The 22,390-nt window shown below is 35.7% G+C and overlaps 1 long non-coding RNA gene across 1 annotated transcript; it reads right to left on the bottom strand.

The window, feature by feature from the left end:
• Positions 1 to 6,085: 6,085 nt before the first annotated feature.
• Positions 6,086 to 21,700, bottom strand: LOC127864041 (uncharacterized). Its single transcript, XR_008041393.1, has 3 exons — positions 21,595 to 21,700; positions 11,028 to 11,163; positions 6,086 to 7,404 (listed from the first exon to the last, which is right to left on the bottom strand). It is a non-coding gene; the product is annotated as an uncharacterized LOC127864041 (long non-coding RNA).
• Between the last annotated feature and the right edge of the window lie 690 nt (positions 21,701 to 22,390).

Here is a 22,390-nt window from a genome sequence, read left to right as displayed (position 1 = left end):
AATTTGTAAATTTTGAAATTTCCATGTTTTTGACGTTTATTGTATGCGTTACGCATCTGAATAAAGTTTAGCATCACAAAGAAGCAAAGTATAAATTTTACAAATTTGCAATTTTTCAATTTTTGATTAATTTGCATGTCTGGGACTGTACAAATATGATTATTTTGTGTGTAGCAATGAATGCAACTCAATGACAGCTCGAAAAGCTCGATACATTGCTCTTATAGCATCCTAATACAAAAATTGCAAATTTGTAAAATGTGAAATTTCCATGTTTTTGACGTTTATTATGTGTGTTTTCGCATCAGAATAAAGGGGTTTACCATCACAATCGATACATCGCTCTTCTAGCATCCTAAAACAAAAGTTGCAAATTTGTAAAATTTGAAATTTCCATGTGTTTGACGTTTATTGTATGCGTTACGCATCTGAATAAAGTTTAGCATCACAAAGAAGCAAAGTATAAATTTTACAAATTTGCAATTTTTCAATTTTTGATTAATTTGCATGTCTGGGACTGTACAAATATGATTATTTTGTGTGTAGCAATGAATGCAACTCAATGACAGCTCGAAAAGCTCGATACATTGCTCTTATAGCATCCTTATTCAAAAATTGCAAATTTGTAAAATGTGAAATTTCCATGTTTTTGACGTTTATTATGTGTGTTATCGCATCAGAATAAAGGGGTTTACCATCACAATCGATACATCGCTCTTATAGCATCCTAAAACAAAAGTTGCAAATTTGTAAAATTTGAAATTTCCATGTTTTTGACGTTTATTGTATGCGTTACGCATCTGAATAAAGTTTAGCATCACAAAGAAGCAAAGTATAAATTTTACAAATTTGCAATTTTTCAATTTTTGATTAATTTGCATGCCTTGGACTGTACAAATATGATTATTTTGTGTGTAGCAATGAATGCAACTCAATGACAGCTCGAAAAGCTCGATACATTGCTCTTATAGCATCCTAATACAAAAATTGCAAATTTGTAAAATGTGAAATTTCCATGTTTTTGACGTTTATTATGTGTGTTTTCGCATCAGAATAAAGGGGTTTACCATCACAATCGATACATCGCTCTTATAGCATCCTAAAACAAAAGTTGCAAATTTGTAAAATTTGAAATTTCCATGTTTTTGACGTTTATTGTATGCGTTACGCATCTGAATAAAGTTTAGCATCACAAAGAAGCAAAGTATAAATTTTACAAATTTGCAATTTTTCAATTTTTGATTAATTTGCATGTCTGGGACTGTACAAATATGATTATTTTGTGTGTAGCAATGAATGCAACTCAATGACAGCTCGAAAAGCTCGACACATTGCTCTTATAGCATCCTAATACAAAAATTGCAAATTTGTAAAATGTGAAATTTCCATGTTTTTGACGTTTATTATGTGTGTTTTCGCATCAGAATAAAGGGGTTTACCATCACAATCGATACATCGCTCTTATAGCATCCTAATACAAAAATTGCAAATTGTAAAATGTGAAATTTCCATGTTTTTGACGTTTATTATGTGTGTTTTCGCATCAGAATAAAGGGGTTTACCATCACAATCGATACATCGCTCTTATAGCATCCTAAAACAAAGTTGCAAATTTGTAAAATTTGAAATTTCCATGTTTTTGACGTTTATTGTATGCGTTACGCCTCTGAATAAAGATTAGCATCACAAAGAAGCAAAGTATAAATTTTACAAATTTGCAATTTTTCCATTTTTGATTAATTTGCATGTCTTGGACTGTACAAATATGATAATTTAGTGTGTAGCAATGAATGCAACTCAATGACAGCTCGAAAAGCTCGATACATTGCTCTTATAGCATCCTAATACAAAAATTGCAAATTTGTAAAATGTGAAATTTCCATGTTTTTGACGTTTATTATGTGTGTTTTCGCATCAGAATAAAGGGGTTTACCATCACAATCGATACATCGCTCTTATAGCATCCTAAAACAATAGTTGCAAATTTGTAAATTTTGAAATTTCCATGTTTTTGACGTTTATTGTATGCGTTACGCATCTGAATAAAGTTTAGCATCACAAAGAAGCAAAGTATAAATTTTACAAATTTGCAATTTTTCAATTTTTGATTAATTTGCATGTCTGGGACTGTACAAATATGATTATTTTGTGTGTAGCAATGAATGCAACTCAATGACAGCTCGAAAAGCTCGATACATTGCTCTTATAGCATCCTAATACAAAAATTGCAAATTTGTAAAATGTGAAATTTCCATGTTTTTGACGTTTATTATGTGTGTTTTCGCATCAGAATAAAGGGGTTTACCATCACAATCGATACATCGCTCTTCTAGCATCCTAAATCAAAAGTTGCAAATTTGTAAAATTTGAAATTTCCATGTGTTTGACGTTTATTGTATGCGTTACGCATCTGAATAAAGTTTAGCATCACAAAGAAGCAAAGTATAAATTTTACAAATTTGCAATTTTTCAATTTTTGATTAATTTGCATGTCTGGGACTGTACAAACATGATTATTTTGTGTGTAGCAATGAATGCAACTCAATGACAGCTCGAAAAGCTCGATACATTGCTCTTATAGCATCCTTATACAAAAATTGCAAATTTGTAAAATGTGAAATTTCCATGTTTTTGACGTTTATTATGTGTGTTTTCGCATCAGAATAAAGAGGTTTACCATCACAATCGATACATCGCTCTTATAGCATCCTAAAACAAAAGTTGCAAATTTGTAAAATTTGAAATTTCCATGTTTTTGACGTTTATTGTATGCGTTACGCATCTGAATAAAGTTTAGCATCACAAAGAAGCAAAGTATAAATTTTACAAATTTGCAATTTTTCAATTTTTTGCATGTCTGGGACTGTACAAATATGATTATTTTGTGTGTAGCAATGAATGCAACTCAATGACAGCTCGAAAAGCTCGATACATTGCTCTTATAGCATCCTAATACAAAAATTGCAAATTTGTAAAATGTGAAATTTCCATGTTTTTGACGTTTATTATGTGTGTTTTCGCACCAGAAAAAAGGGGATAACCATCACAATCGATACATCGCTCTTATAGAATCCTAAAACAAAAGTTGCAAATTTGTAAAATTTAAAATTTCCATGTTTTTGACGTTTATTGTATGCGTTACGCATCTGAATAAAGTTTAGCATCACAAAGAAGCAAAGTATAAATTTTACAAATTTGCAATTTTTCAATTTTTGATTAATTTGCATGTCTGAGAATGTACAAATATGATTATTTTGTGTGTAGCAATGAATGCAACTCAATGACAGCTCGTAAAGCTCGATACATTGCTGTTATAGCATCCTAATACAAAAATTGCAAATTTGTCAAATTTGAAATTTGCATGTTTTTGTCGTTTAGTTTTTGCGTTTCGCATCTGAATAAAGTTTACCATGAAAAACAAGCAAAGTTCAAATTTTACAAATTTGCAATTTTTCAACTTTTTTTAATTTTTCATTTTTTTAATTTGCATGTCTGGGACTGTACAAATATGATTATTTTGTGTGTAGCAATGAATGCAACTTAATGATAGCTCAAAAAGCTCGATGCATGGCTCTGATAGCATCCTAAAACGAAAATTGGCAAATTTGTAATATTTGAAATTTGCATGTTTTTGACATTTATTTTTTGCGTTTCGCATATGAATAAAGTTTACCATCAAAAACAAGCAGAGGTCAAATTTTACATATTTGCAATTTTTCTTTTTTTTTTAATTTGCATGTCTGGGACTGTACAAATATGATTATTTTGTGTTTAGCAATGAATACCACTCAATGACAGCTCGAAAACCTCGATACATCGCTCTTATAGCATCCTAAAACAAAAATCGCAAATTTGTAAAATTTGAAATTTGCATATTTTTGTCGTTTATTTTTTGCGTTTCGCATCTGAATAAAGTTCACCATCAAAAACAAGCAAAGTTCAAATTTTAAAAATTTGATTTTAGTGAACTTTTTTTAATTTGAATGTCTGGGACTGTACAAATATGATTATTTTGTGTGTAGCAATGAATGCAACTCAATGACAGCTCGATACATCGCTGTTATAGCATCCTAAAAAAAAATTGCAAATTTTTAAAATTTGAAATTTGCAGGTTTTTGGGGATTATTTTGTGCGTTTCGCATCTGTATAAAGTTCACCATCAAAAAGAAGCAAAGTTCAAATTTTACAAATTTGCAATTTTTCAACTTTTTTTAATTTGCATATCTTGGACTGTACAAATATGATAATTTCCATGTTTTTGACGTTTATTTTTTGTGTTTTCGCATCAGAATAAAGGGGTTTTACCATTACAAACGAGCAAAGTTCAAATTTTACAAATTTGCAATTTTTTATTTTTTTTTATTTGCATGTCTGGGACTGTACAAATATGATTATTTTGTGTGTAGCAATGAATGCAACTCAATGACAGCTCGAAAAGCCCGATACATTGCTCTTATAGCATCCATAAACAAAAATTGCAAATTTGTAAAATTTGAAATTTACTAGTTTTTGACATTTATTTTTTGCGTTTCGCAACTGAATAAAGTTTACCATCAAAAACGATCGATGTTCAATTTTTTACATATTTGCAATTTTTCATTTTGTTTTAATTTGCATGTCTTGGACTGTACAAATATTATTATTTTGTGTGTAGCAATGAATGCAACTCAATGACAGCTCGAAAAGCTCGATACACTGCAATTATAGCATCCTAAAACAAAAATATTTGCATATTTGTAATATTTTCAATTTGCATATTTTTGACGTTTATTTTTTGCGTTTCGCATCTGAAAAAAGTTTACCATCAAAAAGAAGCAAAATTCAAATTTTACAAATTTGCATTTGCATGTCTGGGACTGTACAAATATGATTATTTTGTGTGTATTAATGAATGCAACTCATTGACAGCTCGAAAACCTCGATACATTGCTCTTATAAGCATCCTAAAACAAAAATTGCAAATTTGTAAAGTTTGAACTTTGCATGTTTTTGACGTTTATTTTTTGCGTTTCGCATCTGAATAAAGATAACTATCAAAAAGAAGAAAAGTTCAAATTTTACAAATTTGCAATTTTTGAACATTTTTTTATTTGCATGTCTGGGACTGTACAAATATGATTATTTTGTGTGTAGCATTGAGTGCAACTCAATGACAGCTCGAAAAGCTCGATACATTGCTCTTATAGCATCCTAAAACAAAAATTGCTAATTTGTAAAATTGAAATTAGCATGTTTTTGACGTTTATTTTTTACGTTTCGCATCTGAATAAAGTATACCATCAAAAACAAGCAAAGTTCAAATTTTACAAATTTAAAACTTTTGAACTGTTTTAAATGTGCATGTCTGGAACTGTACAAATATCGTTATTGTGTGTGTGTATGAAAACAACTCAATGAAAACCTCGATACATCGCTTTTATAGCATCGTAAAACGAAAATTGCAAATTTGTCAAATTTGAACTGTGTATGTTTTTTTACGTTTATTATTTGTGTTTTCGCATCAGAATAAAGGGGTTTTACCATCAAAGACGAGCAAAGTTCAAATTTTACAAATTTGCAATTTTTCAACTTTTTTTAAATTTGCATGTCTGGGACTGTACAAATATGATTATTTTGTGTGTAACAATGAATGCAATGCAAGACAGCTCGAAAAGCTCGATACATTGCTCTTATAGCATCCTAAAACAAAAATTGCAAATTTGTAAAATTTGAAATGTGCATGTTTTTGTCGTTTATTTTTTGCGTTTCGCATCTGAATATAGTTTACCATGAAAAACAAGCAAAGTTCAAATTTTACAAATTTGCAATTTTTTCAATTTTTTTTAATTTGCATGTCTGGGACTCTACAAATATGATTATTTTGTGTGTAGCAATGAATGCAACTCAATGACAGCTCGAAAAGCTCGATACATCGCTCGTATAGCATCCTAAAACAAAAATTGCAAATTTGTAAAATTTGAAATCTCCATGTTTTTTGTCGTTTTTTATTTGTGTTTTCGCATTAGAATAAAGGGGTTTTACCATCACAAACGAGCAAAGTTCAAATTTTACAAATTTGCAATTTTTCGTTTTTTTTAATTTGCATATCTGGGACTGTACAAATATGATTATTTTGTGTGTAGCAATGAATACAACTCGATAACATAAAAAACAAACATGGTAATGAAATAAATAATTAGGGTAAAACTGTTTGTTGGAATACGTCCTGCACTCCGAGGCAATGTATTAGACATGACCATTCTGAACACGTTTAAGCTGTACATTGAAATTGCATTGATACTATCGGGTGCTATTTTATCCCAATTTTTCATAATTAATTTGTTCTAGTAATGATTAGCTATGAGTGTTACCAAAACGAGAAGGATGAAATGCATGGTGATTTTTAATCTACTATTTTTTTCTACGAACAATTTGAAAACGAATGAAACCACATTACTAACCATTAATGATTATTATATATAATTGAGTAATTGGTAATGGTCGTTACAGTATCCTTCTACACAGTAAAAAAATATAGCTAGTTGTAGGGAGTAACTATGTCGGGCTAGGCATGCGTGGGCGAGAGTTATAGCTAGTTGTAGGGTGTAACTATGTCGGGCTAGGCATGCGTGGATAGCTAGTTGTAGGGTGTAACTATGTCGGGCTAGGCATGCGTGGATAGCTAGTTGTATGGTGTAACTATGTCGGGCTAGGCATGCGTGGGCGAGAGTTATAGCTAGTTGTAGGGTGTAACTATGTCGGGCTAGGCATGCGTGGATAGCTAGTTGTAGGGTGTAACTATGTCGGGCTAGGCATGCGTGGGCGAGAGTTATAGCTAGTTGTAGGGTGTAACTATGTTGGGCTAGGCATGCGTGGGCGAGAGTTAAAATGAGGTTTGTACAATGCTTTGATGAAGTGGTTAAAATTTTAGGTGATATATATTAGATGCGATTATTTCAAATCACACATTAACACAATCATTAAGGCTCCTGAGGCGATGATGGAGAGAAATCTCAGTTTACTCGATACAATCAACTATACTCAAACATGTTTTATCTTTAACGCCGACGGTTTTAACAATTGCATAGTAAGAAAAGCCAACAAAAACAATGCCCATACAGTTGATTGTGAAATCAGAAATCTGCATTAAGCTAGTTCTGGTTTCCATTACTGTCACTTATATTCACTTATTTTTACTCCTCTCGACAGTTCTATGTAGAGGACCGGTGGCTACTTGGCTGTAGGTCTGGTAGCTACTTGTTTTGAGGTCTAATATCGCCATTTATAGGTCGGGTTGCTACAGTAGAGGTCAGCTTTGTTATGCCCACAAGATGTATAAGGGGAAGGCGTTCGAGGGCGTGGTTAGCCTTGTCGTGGGACAGCGGGGCCACCAGCGCAAGGAACCCAGGTCTGCTGCACTCATAACTGAACAACAACACACATCATTAATTGAAACAAAAAATATGTATCATAATACTTGTATAAGTAAATTAAAAAAACAATGAGTACAAGAAAGATGTCACTTTTTCCAGTGATATTTTTTCTATACAAGAGGGACATGATGACCCCAAAGCCTTTTCCAAAGTTCACGACACAATAATTGTTAAAGATTTCACCAGATTACTTTAGTTTTGACATTGATTTCACCAGATTACTTTAGTTTTGACATTGTGTGACCTTGTTTAAGCTCAATGCATAGGATAAGATTTGATTTACCACTTAATTAAAAATGTCGGTCAGCTCACAAACAATCTCAAATCTCAGATTAGGGAATATATACACATATTCCTATTTAAGCTACGACCATAGCAAAACTCAAAAACTCAAACAAATCTTTTGTGAACACTAAATTTAATATGATGATAACATGCATGTTTAAATTTGAGAAAACACTCAAAGTTGAGTCCGAGCACTGACTTATGTATGTTCATCCTATAAGACCAAGGCGAAGATAAAATTAAGACTAAGTTTCATATTAATAAGTCACAAATGAGCCATTTAGTGTGTTTATTCATTTTTTCTATTATTAGGACTTAGCTTTTCATATTAATTTTGATCGAAATTTTGCCTAAGAATTGTCAGGTAAGCAATCTGATAATTTTCCATCAAGAGTTACAAATGTGACTCAGAGAGTGGTAACAAGGTTTTTCTTACCTTTGACCAGGGGGTCTAGTTTTCTTACCCCTATTGACACAGATCATTTGTAAAGATCGACTTTCTTAACAAGTTTCATCAAGATTAAATAAAAACTTTGGCTGCTAGTGGCAACAAGCCAAAAGTTGACAACACACACCACAAACACAATCCAAATGTTGTAATGTTGTAAAAAGATGAAGTGTCAGATGAATTGTGTTCATTGGGAATATTCATAAGTAATAACTGCTGTGTACATATTCAATTATGCAGCCACGAAGCTTCTAGACGAAAAAGTAAACAAACTAAGATAACACAGAAAAATCCTAAATACAAAAGTTACGAAGGATACACCCCCACCCCCACCCCACACATACACAACATCTTGAAGTATGTAGCAAGTTGGTACTGTAAAAAATGTAACCCTTTGAGCATAACCAATGATAAACACAGGGACATGGTTTTGAAACACTCTGTAAAGAAGGATCATTTTACCATGCAATACAATAACAAAAGATGTCTAAAGAGTTACACTATTCTGAGAAGGTGGACTTCAGAGGATTTAATGTAGTTAACAAACAGACGTATTTGATTTCAAGGCACACTATTATGACAAACTAAGAACGTACATTACATTTTAAAACATTAGATAAATAAATAAGGAACATCCCAGTTAGCCATATATTTGAACTTTGACCTTGAAGGATGACCTTGACCTTTCACCACTCAAAATGTGCAGCTCCAGGAGATACACATACATGCCAAATATCAAGTTGTTATCTTCAATATTTCAATAGTGTACATTAAATGAGCGATTTTGAGCCATATTGACCTTTGACCTTGAAAGATGACCTTGACCTTGATTTTTTACCACTCAAAATGTGCAGCTCCATGAGATACACATGCATGCCAAATATGAAGTTGCTATCTTCAATATTGCAAAAGTTATGGCAAATGTTACAGTTTGACGCAAACAAACAAACACACAAACAAACAAACAAAGCAACAAACCAACAGACAGGGCAAAAACAATATGTACCCCACTATAGTGGTGGGGGACATAAAAAACAAGATGAGTTTTTGAAACACTATGCCCCCCCCCCCATATATTTTACCTTTGACCTTGAAGGATGACCTTGACCATGACCTTTCACCACTCAAAATGTGCAGCTCCATGAGATACACATGCATGCCAAATGTCAAGTTGCTATCTTCAATATTGCAAAAGTTATGGCCAATATTAAAGTTTGACGCAAACAAAATAACAAACAAACCAACAAACAAACAGACAGGGCAAAAACAATATGTCCCCTAGTATAGACTGGGGGACATAATAATTACTATACGATTTACTCAAGTGAGTCATTCTCACTTTTCAATAGCTCTCTGACAGACCTGTTTTTAACTGACCTGAACTACTTTTTAACTAGGTCAAGAGAGCATTCTGAACAAGTTACATGAAGACCCAAATAGGACTTACTATAGTACGTAACAGGTTTCTGATAAGCCCAATAGGGAAAACAGTTCAGCCCCTTGACAGCCATGTTTTTCAACAGACCTTAAAAATTTAAGTCATAAACACCAGTCATAGACACTCACCAGTCATAGGCATCCACCACACACTGTCATTCACAACTCATAGCCACTCACCAGTCATTTACACTCACCAGTCATAGACACTCACTAGTCATTGACACTCACCAGTCATTGACACTCACCAGTCATAGACACTCACCAATCATAGACACTCACCAGTCATAGACATCCACCACACACTGACATTCACCACTCATTGACATTCACAAGTCATAGACACTCAACAGTCATAGACACTCAACACTCATGAACACTCACCAGTCATAGACACTCACCACTCATGGAGACTCACTAGTCATTGACACTCACCACTCATAGACATTCACCAGTCATAGACATCCGCCACACACATTCACCACTCACAGACATTCACCAGTCATAGACACTCGCCAGTCATAGACGTCCACCACACACTGACATCCATCACTCACTGACATTCACCAGTCAAAGACACTCACCAGTCATAGACATCCACCACACACTGACATTCACCAGTCATAGACACTCACCAGTCATAGACAATCACCAATCATAGACACTCACCAGTCATAAACACTCACCAGTCATAGACATCCACCACACACTGACATTTACCACTCACTGACATTCACCAGTCATAGATACTCACCAGTCATAGACATCCGCCACTCACTGACATTCACCACTCATAGACACTCACCATTCATAGACATCCACCACACACTGACATTCAGCACTCATAGACACTCACCAGTCATAGACACTCACCAGTCATAGACACTCACCAGTCATTGACACTCAACAGTCATTGACACTCACCAGTCATAGACACTTACCAGTCTTAGACACTCACCAGTCATTGACACTCACCAGAAATTGACATTCACCAGTCATAGACACTCACCAGTCGTTGACACTCACCAGTTATAGACACTCACCAGTCGTTGACACTCACCAGTCATCGCAATTCACCAGTCATAGACACTCACCAGTCATTGACACTCACCAGCCATTGACACTCACCAGTCATTGACACTCACCAGTCATAGACACTCACCAGTCATAGACACTCACCAGTCATTGACACTCACCAGTCATTGACATTTACCAGTCATAGTCACTCACCAGTCATAGACACTCACCAGTCATAGACATCCACCACACACTGAAATTCAGCACTCATATACATTTACCACGCATGGGCACTCACCACTAATAGACATTGACCACCCATGGACATCCACCACTCATGGACATCAACCACACATGGACGCACAGACATCCACCAGTCAAAGACACCCACCACTAATGAACTCTCACCACCTGTTAAACTGTCTTACCAAATGCACCAAGTGTTCCACAGCTTGAGTGTCCACGCTGCCTGTTCTAGAAACCAGTACGAGGCGTTCAGGCCTCTGACAGGCCTGACAACACCGCAAGAACCTCTCAATGACACTCAACTGGGTCTGCTTAATCCTGGAACAAGTACAGGGGCTCGTATAGAAACAAGTACAAGGGCAGGGCTCTTAAAGAAACAAATACAATGGCTATTACAGAAACAAGTAAAAGGGCTCTTACAGAAACAAGTAAAAGGGCTCTTACACAAACTAGTACAAAGGCTCTTACAGAAACAAGTACAAGGGCTATAACAGAAACAAGTAAAAGGTCTCTTACAGAAACAGGTACAAGGGCTCTTACAAAAACAAGTACATGGACTCTTACATAAACAAGTACATGTGCTTTTACAGAAACAAGTACATGCGATCTTACAGAAACAAGTAAAAGGGCTGTCACAAAAACAAGTACAACACAGACTCTTACAGTAAAAAGTACACAGACTCTTACAGAAACATGTTCAAGGGCTCTTTCAAAAACAAGTACAAAGGCTCTTGCAGAAACAAGTTCAAGGGCTCGTACAGAAACAAGTACAAGGGCAATGAGAGAAACTAGTAAATGGGTTCTTACAGAAACAAGAACAAGAAATATTACAGAAAATAGTACAAGGGATATTACAGAAACATTTACAAAAACAAGTAAAATGGCTCTTAAAGAAACAAGTACATGCACTCTAACAGAAACAAGTACAAGGGCTCTTACAGGAACAAGGACACGGACTCTTACAGAACCAAGTACAAGGACTCTTACAGAAACAGGTAAAATGGCTCTAAAAGTAACAAATACTTGGGCTCTGACAGAAACAAGTACAAGGGCTCTTACAGAAACAAGTACGCGGGCTTTTACAGAAACAAGTACAAGGGCTCTTACAGAAACAAGTACAAGGGCTCTTACAGAAACAGTTACATGGGCTCTTACAGAAACAAGTACATGGGCTCTTACAATAACAAGTGCAAGGGCTCTTACAGAAACAGGTACAAGGGCTCTTACAGGAACAAGTACCAGGGCTCTTATAAAAACAAGTACAAGGGCTCTTACAGAAACAAGTAAAAGGGCTCTTAAAGAAACAAGTATATGCGCTCTTACAGAAACAACTAGAAGGGCTCTTACAGAAACTAGTACAAGGGATATTACAGAAACTAGTACAAGGGCACTTACAGAAACTAAAACAAGGGCCCTTACAGAAACTAGTACAAAAGCTGTTACAGAAATAAGTACAAGGGCTTTTATAGAAACAAATATATGCGCTCTTACAGAAACAACTACAAGGGCACTAACAGAAAAAAGTACAAGGGCTCTAACAGAAACAAGTAAAAGGGCTGTTAAAGAAACAAGTGTATGCGCTCTTACAGAAACTAGTACACGGGCTCTAACAGGAACTTGTACAAGGTCTCTAACAGAATCAAGAACCAGGGCTCTAACAGAAACAAGTACAAAGGCTCTTACACAAACAAGTACAAGGGCTCTTACAGAAACAAGTAAAAGGGCTTTTACACAAACTAGTATAAGGGGTCTTACAGAAACAAGTACAAGGGCTCTTACAGAAACTAGTACAAGGGCTCTTATACAGACTAGTACAAGGGCTGTAACAGAAACAAGTACAAGGGCTCTAACAGAAACAAGTACAAGGGCTCTTACAGAAACAAGTACAAAGGCTCTTACAGAAACAAGTAAACGGGCTCTTTCACAAAATAGCATAAGGTCTCTTACAGAAAAAAAGTACAAGGGCTCTTACAGAAACAAGTACAAGGGCTCTTACAGAAATTAGTACAAGGGCTCTTACACAAACTAGTACAAGGGCTCTAACAGAAACAAGTACAAGGGCTCTAACAAAAACAAATACAAGGGCTCTTACAGAAACAAGTAAAAGGGCTCTTACAGAAACAAGTAAACAGGCTCTTTCACAAAATAGTACAAGGGCTCTTTCAGATACGAGCACAAGGGCTCTTACAGAAACAAGTACAAGGGCTCTCTCAAATAAGAACACAGACTCTTACAGAAAAAAGAACACAAACACTTACAGAAACAAGTACAAAGGCTCTTACAGAAACAAGTACAATGGCTCTTATAGAAACAAGTACAAGGGCTCTTACAGAAACTAGTACAAAGGCTATTACAGAAACAAGTTCAAGGGCTCTTACAGAAACTAGTACAAGGCTCTTACAGAAAAAAGTACAAGGGCTCTTATAGAAACAAGTACAATACTTCTTACAGAAAGATGTACATGGGCTCTTACAGAAACAAACACACAGGCTCTTTCAGAAACAAGTAATTGGGCTCATATACAAACAAGCACAAGAGCTCTTACATAAACAAGTAAAAGGGCTCTTACAGAAACAAGTAAAAGGGCTCTTACACAAACTAGTACAAGGGCTCTTACAGAAACAAGTACAAGGGCTCTTACAGAAACAATTACATGGGCTCTTACAGAAACAAGTACAAAGGCTCTTACAGAAACAAGTACAAGGGCTATAACAGAAACAAGTGAAAGGTCTCTTACAGAAACAGGTACAAGGGCTCTTACAAAAACAAGTACATGTACTCTTACATAAACAAGTACATGTGCTTTTACAGAAACAAGTACATGCGATCTTACAGAAACAAGTATAAGGGCTGTCAAAAAAACAGTAAACAACACAGACTCTTACAGTAAAAAGTACACAGACTCTTACAGAAACATGTTCAAGGGCTCTTTCAAAAACAAGTACAAAGGCTCTTGCAGAAACAAGTTCAAGGGCTCGTACAGAAACAAGTACAAGGGCAATGAGAGAAACTAGTAAATGGGTTCTTACAGAAACAAGAACAAGAAATATTACAGAAAATAGTACAAGGGCTATTACAGAAACATTCACAGAAACAAGTAAAATGGCTCTTAAAGAAACAAGTACATGCACTCTAACAGAAACAAGTACAAGGGCTCTTACAGGAACAAGGACACGGACTCTTACAGAACCAAGTACAAGGACTCTTACAGAAACAAGTAAAATGGCTCTAAAAGTAACAAATACTTGGGCTCTGACAGCAACAAGTACAAGGGCTCTTACAGAAACAAGTACACGGGCTTTTACAGAAACAAGTACAAGGGCTCTTATAGAAACAAGTACAAGGGCTCTTACAGAAACAGTTACATGGGCTCTTACAGAAACAAGTACATGGGCTCTTACAATAACAAGTGCAAGGGCTCTTACAGAAACAGGTACAAGGGCTCTTACAGGAACAAGTACCAGGGCTCTTATAAAAACAAGTACAAGGGCTCTTACAGAAACAAGTAAAAGGGCTCTTAAAGAAACAAGTATATGCGCTCTTACAGAAACAACTAGAAGGGCTCTTACAGAAACTAGTACAAGGGATATTACAGAAACTAGTACAAGGGCATTACAGAAACTAAAACAAGGGCCCTTACAGAAACTAGTACAAAAGCTGTTACAGAAATAAGTACAAGGGCTTTTATAGAAACAAATATATGCGCTCTTACAGAAACAACTACAAGGGCACTAACAGAAAAAAGTACAAGGGCTCTTACAGAAACAAGTGCAAGGGCTCTTACAAAAAGAAATACAAGAACTCTTACAGAAACTAGTTCAAGGGCTCTTACAGAAACAAGTAAACAGGCTCTTACAGAAACAAGTACAAGGGCTCTTACAGAAACAAGTACTAGGGCTCTAACAGAAACAAGTACATGGGCTCTTACAGAAACAAGTACAAAGGCTCTTACACAAACAAGTTCATGGAATCTAACAGAAACAAGTACAAGGGCTCTTACAGAAACAAGTACATGGGCTCTTACAGAAACAAGTACACAGGTTCTTACAGAAACAAGTACAAGGGCTCGTACAAAAACAAGTACAATTGCTCTTGCAGAAACAAGTACACACGCTCTTACATAAACATGTACAATTGCACTCACAAAAACAATTACAACAACTCTTACAGAAAAAAGTATAATGGCTCTTACAGAAACACGTACATGGACTCCTACAGAAACAAGTACATGGGTTATTACAGAAACAATAATATGGGCTCTTAAAGAAACAAGTACAAGGGCTCTTACAGAAACAAGCACAAGAACTCTTACAGAAACAAATTCACAGGCTCTTACAAAAACAAGTACAAGAATTATTACAGAAACAAGTACAAGAGCTCTTACAGAAACAAGTACACATGCTCATATAGAAACAAGTACAAGGGCTCTAACAGATACAAGTACAAGGGCTCTTACAGAAAAAAAGTACAAGGGCTCTTACAAAAACAAGTATAAGGACTCGTACAGAAATAAGTACACGGACTCTTATATAAAAAAGTACACGGACTCTTATAGAGACATGTACAAGGGCTCTTACAGAAACAAGTACAAAGGCTCTTACAGAAACAAGTACAAGGGCTCTTACAGATACTAGTACAAGGGCTCTTACAGAAAAAAGTACAAGGGCTCTTACAAAAACAAGTATAAGAACTCTTACAGAAATAAGTACACGGACTCTTATATAAAAAAGTACACGGACTCTTACAGAGACATGTACAAGGACTCTTACAGAAACAAGTACAAGGGCTCTTACAGAAACAAGTACAAGGGCTCTTACAAAAACAAGTACACGGACTCTTACAGAAACAAGTACAAAGGCTCTTACAGAAACAAGTATAAGGGCTCTTACAGAAACAAGTACAAGGGCTCTTACAGAAAAAGATATTTATGGTGTTGAATCTTTGTCCACGGATTGATTACCAATGGTCGGATAACCATTATTTGAATATTATGAGATTACTCTACTCAATTACATGTAGTATCATGAACAACTAGTAACGATATAAGCACGAATTGTTCTGAATGAAACACTATACATATAAACGTAAACTTGTTAAAGAAAATAAGCTTTAAAGGAATAGTCCAACGAGCAGTGTATGAACGCACACTTTGGGTCATTACTTCGGTATTTTTTATCGCTGAGACATACTTACAAGCAGAGGACGAACATCTGATACCCATATACAGCTAAACATATGTTTCTCTTTAAAACTTAAGCATAAAAACAAGATCACGATGAAAATTAAATTACTGTTTGGGTGTATCAGTTAATAGGTTAGGAGAGTCGAAAGGTTAAAGGGCGCTCTCCTGACACCATAAGGTATTACATTGTTCTGCAATGTGACTTCTGTGGTGTTCTTGGTCACAGTGTATATGTTCCCGACGCGACTTACAATGTGACTTCTGTGGTGTTCGTAGTCACAGTGTATATGTTCCCGAGGCGACTTACAATGTGACTTCTGTGGTGTTCGTAGTCACAGTGAATATGTTCCAAGGGCGAGATACAATGTGACTTCTGTGGTGTTCGTAGTCAAAGTGTATATGTTCCAGAGGCGACTTACAATGTGACTTCTTTGGTGTTCGTAGTCACAGTGAATATGTTCCCGACGCGACTTACAATGTGACTTATGTGGTGTTCTTAGTCACAGTGAATATTTTCCCGAGGCAACTTACAATGTGACTTCTGTGGTGTTCGTAGTCACAGTGAATATGTTCCCGAGGCGACTTACAATGTGACTGATGTGGTGTTCGTAGTCCCAGTGAATATGTTCCCGAGGCGACTTACAATGTGACTTCTGTGGTGTTCGTAGTCACAGTGAATATGTTCCCGAGGCGACTTACAATGTGACTTCTGTGGTGTTCGTAGTCCCAGTGAATATGTTCCCGAGGCGACTTACGATGTGACTTCTGTGGTGTTCGTTGTCACTTTGAACATGTTCCCGAGGCGACTTACAGACGAACACAAAAGCTCACCATGCAGCTCATGTGAATACATTCACGCACATGTTCATTAAACCTTGAATACATTCACGCTCATGTTCATTAAACCTTGAATACATTCACGCACATGTTCATTAAACCTTGAATACATTCACGCACATATTCATTAAACCTTGAATACATTCACGCACATGTTCATTAAACCTTGAATACATTCACGCACATGTTCATTTAACAATTTAATACATTCACGAACATGTTCATTAAACCGAAACGTTAAAAATAATTCACCAAACGTTATTGTTGGGGAATAAAATGATCCTTCAGAACTTCTCATCTAATAAAGTTGGAAACATTGTGCAATTACCATTTACAATTACATGTAGCACTTAGGGGCAAGTTTTCTTGTGCAGTAAATATTGTTGTGTCGCTCTAAGTCTCATAACTTGGCATTGATCTGACAGATTCATTTACTTGTGTTATAAATATTTGAGAATGCGTTTTACTATTGTCTGAGAAGCGTTTGTAGTAAAAGGCAAAAAATATTTCAAAAATGATTAAACTCGTTTTTCTATTGCATTCCCAACCTGCACATCATTAATAAATAATTACTATGGATATGTTTCCTTGTTTTTCGTTATCAGGTGTCGAAGGATACATTTTGCCATGTGAATTAAGGTTGACAATTAACGACTTCGAAGAGCGATCTGCACAAGGTTGAAATCATTCTTGATACTATTCACTTAACCCATTTAAGCCGAGTGGATTCTCCCATCCTGCTAAATTGGATCAATTTATTTCCAAAATTAGGGATGTTTAGTATATTTATTTCTATATTTAGAATATTTCTTACAGAAATTCCTTTAAGCAAACAGCGCAGACCCTGATGAGACGCCGCATAATGCGGCGTTTTATGGCAAGCGGTTCGACGCATAATCCCAAAAAACTAGGTTTCTCATGAGAACCTAGGTTCTCAGAATGAGAACCTAGGTTCCCATGAGAACCTAGGTTTTCAAATGAGAACCTAGGTTCTCATGAAAACCTAGGTTTTCAAATGAGAACCTAGGTTCTTGTGAAAACCTAGGATACCAAACGAGAACTTAAGTTCTCAGAATGAGAACCTAGGTTCTCATGAGAACCTAAGTTCTATGTGTCTATCAGAACCTAGGTTCTCATGAAAAACCTAGTTTCTCATGAGAACATAGGTTTTCAAGCGTAAACCAAGGCTTTCAAATAAGAACCTAGGTTCTCGTGAGAAACCTGGTTTCTTGGGATTTCATAAACCTAGGTTCTCATGAGAACCTAGGTTCTCATGAGAACCTAGGTTCTCATGAGAAACCTATTTTCTTGGGATTATGCGTCGAGCCGCTTGCCATAATTAACCTCCAGTTGTCTCCCATTGCTTGGTACACGCTGGCGGCATATGTTTAAAATGAATAGAAATAGGCGTGAAACCGTGAATGTTTCTCCCCAAGAGCATTTTCTGAACAATGTCGGTGACCGCCTCTTGGTCATGTTTCCGTGCATGGGTGTTCTTGAGGAATGAAATTAGTAAAGTAATCGGTCGACATTGGTCTGAACACGTTAATAAAAAATTGAACTGTTTACGAAATACATCTTTAATTGTAAATATTATTTTGAGACTAAAAATTCAGATCAATCGTTACATAATACATTGTTACAGCATTAAATGAGTTTTAAATATTCAGTTCCCTTTTTCGGGCCTCAAACGACTGTACGGTACAGTTTTCTATTTTAAGTATGTCTGTGACCTACATGTAGGAAGCAAACATTATGGTATAAAATACATGTTTTATCTCTATTGATTATGTGTAATAATGTATTATTCAATCGTAAGATATCGGCAACACTGCAAGAAAAACTTATGCGCTAAAGACTTTGCAAACATATTTCAATAACTTGAGATATCTGCAAAAATAAAGTTCTTAACGGCGTGTTTTCATTCTGTCCATCCCGTGTGTAATCATATGTGAACCCCATTGATCCTGCGCCCTGAATAATATGTGTCCCGTATTCCAAACGAGCAAGTTTACGCCGTCCGACGCGTAATTCTGAAAACCTAGGTTCTCTGAAAACCTAGATTTTCAGAGAACCTAGGTTCTCATGGAACCTAGGTTCTCTGAGAACCTAAGTTCTCAGAGAACCTAGGTTTTCAGAGAACCTAGGTTTTCAAAGAACCTAGGTTTTCAAAGAACCTAGGTTCTCAGAGAACCTATGGTTCCCAAATGAAAACCACGGATATGGCAAGCAGTTCGACGCATAATCCCAAGAAACTAGGTTTTTTATGAGAACCTAGGTTCTCATTCTGAGAACCTAGGTTCTCATGAAAACCTAGGTTTTCAAATGAGAACCTAGGTTTTCAAATGAGAACCTAGGTTCTCATGAAAACCTAGGTTCTCATTTAAAAACTTGGGTTCTTGAAGCCATGTGCAATCTACAAGCGAGAACCTAGGTTCTCATTCTGAGAACCTAGGTTCTAATGAGAAACCTAGTTTCTTGGGATTATGCGTCGAACCGCATGCCGTAGCGTTTCATCTGGGTCTACGTTGTTTTCCAAGGCCTTTTTTTCTAGACGCTAGGTATAAATGGGTTAACAGATAAGTATATAAACATATATGTTTTACACGGTTTGTTAATTCCTACTACTAACTACCCAAAAAAGAATTACTCATTACATTGCGTACCCTGATTGTGTTAAATCTAGTATTTAATTGCATTGCGTAGTGTTTTTGACGTTAATGGATCTTGTATCTTCATTCTTAAATACAGGCGAAAGGAGGGGACGGTTGATTCCAATTATCACGTGTCGTCGTTCCAAAGATACATCAAAGTCGAATCTAACCAATACCGACATTGAGGAATTTTGGATGTTCCTGACCACAGCTTTAAGAGCGCCGCGCCGGTAGGGACGGAAACATATTAGGGACTAAGCAGCCCTAAAGACCTGCATGATCTACGTTGTCCAAGGCCTACAAACGGAAATCACCAAACGAGACCCAACGAGTTAACTCATGCTCGGAACGTTCAGACTCCAGAGGTCGTATCCACAAAGCTCCTTAGTGAAAACTTAAGTAAATTACATAAAATTGAAAAATTTCCTTAAGTCTATACTTGATTAAACTGAACTTCATTTTTTTTAATGCTATTATGCTGTTTAAGATTCAAAATACCCTGCTGCTTTTACCAGATTGGCGTGTACACCATTAGAGTTCACTGTATAAATTGAATTCTAAATTTTCACTAAAGTCTAACTTTAGTTAAGATTTGCCTTAGGAGCTTTGTGGATATGGGTCCAGGCCTTCCGCTAAATATATGTTGAAAAGATCGCAAAATATCAGGACGAACCTACACATACTTCAAAAGAAAGAAATGAAATAAAGAACTTGCAACAGTTACTTATATCGGAATGTCTCATTTGAAAGTCGTCACAACTAGAACACTTCAACCAATCAATGACCCGAACGCTCTTCACGAGACAGCTCACGCAGTTGAGCATCTGACGTCTCGAATTACGCTTAATATACCGCTGACGTCTGGGTCTTTGTCAAATAATCAGCGAACCAGAACCTCAAATTCAGCAAATACCAAACCTGAAGAACCGCCAGACCGTTTGGTTGAAGTGGGATCAAACAAAGAGGATAAGTCGTATGATTCTTAGTTACAGAATAGCGTAACGGTAGATTATATTATAAGATATAACTCTTACCTAAGAAATAACTCATAACATCTATATGACCTACGCTCTTATATATTATGTACGTTTGAATTAAGCAAAATTTAATGTATTTTGTTACGAAAAAACAATTAATGCATTTATATATGGTTTACCTTTGCAGGTAATTATGTTACAGAAGCATAAAAACATAAAAACAACCAAAAAACTATTGCTTTGTGGATATATATAGGATCTGGCACGAGTTGTCATATCATACCATATTTTATTAAACGAGTTCAGGAATTTTGTTAGTAAGCGAGCCTTTGGCGAGCTTACTAACGAATTTCCTGGACGAGTTTAATAAAATATGGTATGATATGACAACGAGTGTCAGATCTTTTTATCACATGCTTTTAAATGAGCAAATTAAATAAATATTTACGCAAACATAATGATAAATCGCGAATTTTGTTTACATTTTGTGACGTCATTTCAGCAAAATAACGAAATGCGATTGGTCAATAAACAAAAACTAAGCCAATGAAAACGCTTAAAAATGCTGTATTACACATGTATGTAATGGTTGTATTATAATGTTATTAATTAGTTGAATTCATATTGGCTTTGTTATTGAGCTGAAGACAGCCGTATTGGCCTGAGGCCGCAGGCTGAAGGACAATACGGCTGTCTTTTGCGGCCGAAAGACAATACGGCTGTCTGAAGCTCAATAATAAAGCCAATATGAATTCAACTAATTAATGACGATTTTATTAATTAACTTTATAACAATATTCACCACGAAAAGCTTGAATTTCACTTTTGAATTACAGGTTTTTGATATTAAATGAAGTATGAAGTTTTGAAAAAAAAATAGCAAAATTTGTTTTCTATAAACTTATTGGTGCACAGAAACAATAGCATTTAAACTAAGTATATGAGGAAAGATGCTTCCTAGACATTACATGATGCAGGAACACAATTTGACAGGTCGCGAAATTATGTAAAATTTATCTGAATAACATTCCAGCCACACTGGATCCACTACCGTTGTTTTTAATAAAACTCAGAAAGACAATAAGGATTAAAAACTTACTTATTGCCATTAGGAATTGCATTTGTAATGTGTAAATCCTCCATGATTTCGAATTAGTTTTGCTTTGGGCGCTCACATAGGCGCTCGATGTCAATGACAATGTTTTTGTTATTTATTTATTTATTTGTTTTTTAGTTACCTGTTGTTTATTATAATGCATACAAATACTAAATTTATAAAAAATCTTCCGACAAAACGTCTTCTTAAAAAAAAAAAGTTCGACTATGTGCATAGATATTGACAAGGTAAATCACTCGCCATTTTCTAAAGCAACGGAAGTGCGTCATTATGCATAATTAAATAGCTGTCACCCCGCTCGCTTATTGAAATGCGCGCGCAGGCCGGGAACCTCGCTCTTTCTCTCTTTTAGTCTACTTTTAGTTTCAACAGTTTCCACAAACGATGTGATAATCCGTGTAACTATTGTTTCACTCAATGGGGCAATCAACAAAAGATATTGTAAATTGCATACACATGAATAATTCCTTACCAATTGTTTAACTTGATTTCGTCTGCCATGGCGATTTCCAAAAAAAAATCAGCACGTCAAAAATCAAATCTGGCGCCCATAGTGTTTAGTGGCTCTTATTGTGTATAAAGAGCGAGGTTCCCGCTTAAATTAGACTGTTTACTCGTCGCCCATATATATCAAATACCATGCACTATAAACCAGTTAATATGAAGAATATACGAGAGCATGCTATAGACAAGAGAAAAAACCGCCACCGCATGCTATAGACAAGAGAAAAAACCGCCACCGTTGGTTTTATGTTTGCGTTTGGTTTGGTTTGCATTC

Source organism: Dreissena polymorpha, unplaced genomic scaffold (assembly GCF_020536995.1).
Source record: "Dreissena polymorpha isolate Duluth1 unplaced genomic scaffold, UMN_Dpol_1.0 chrUn088, whole genome shotgun sequence".
Taxonomy (NCBI): domain Eukaryota; kingdom Metazoa; phylum Mollusca; class Bivalvia; order Myida; family Dreissenidae; genus Dreissena; species Dreissena polymorpha.
Note: the sequence above shows the minus strand (reverse complement) of the source record. Positions and strands in the feature narration are given on the sequence as shown.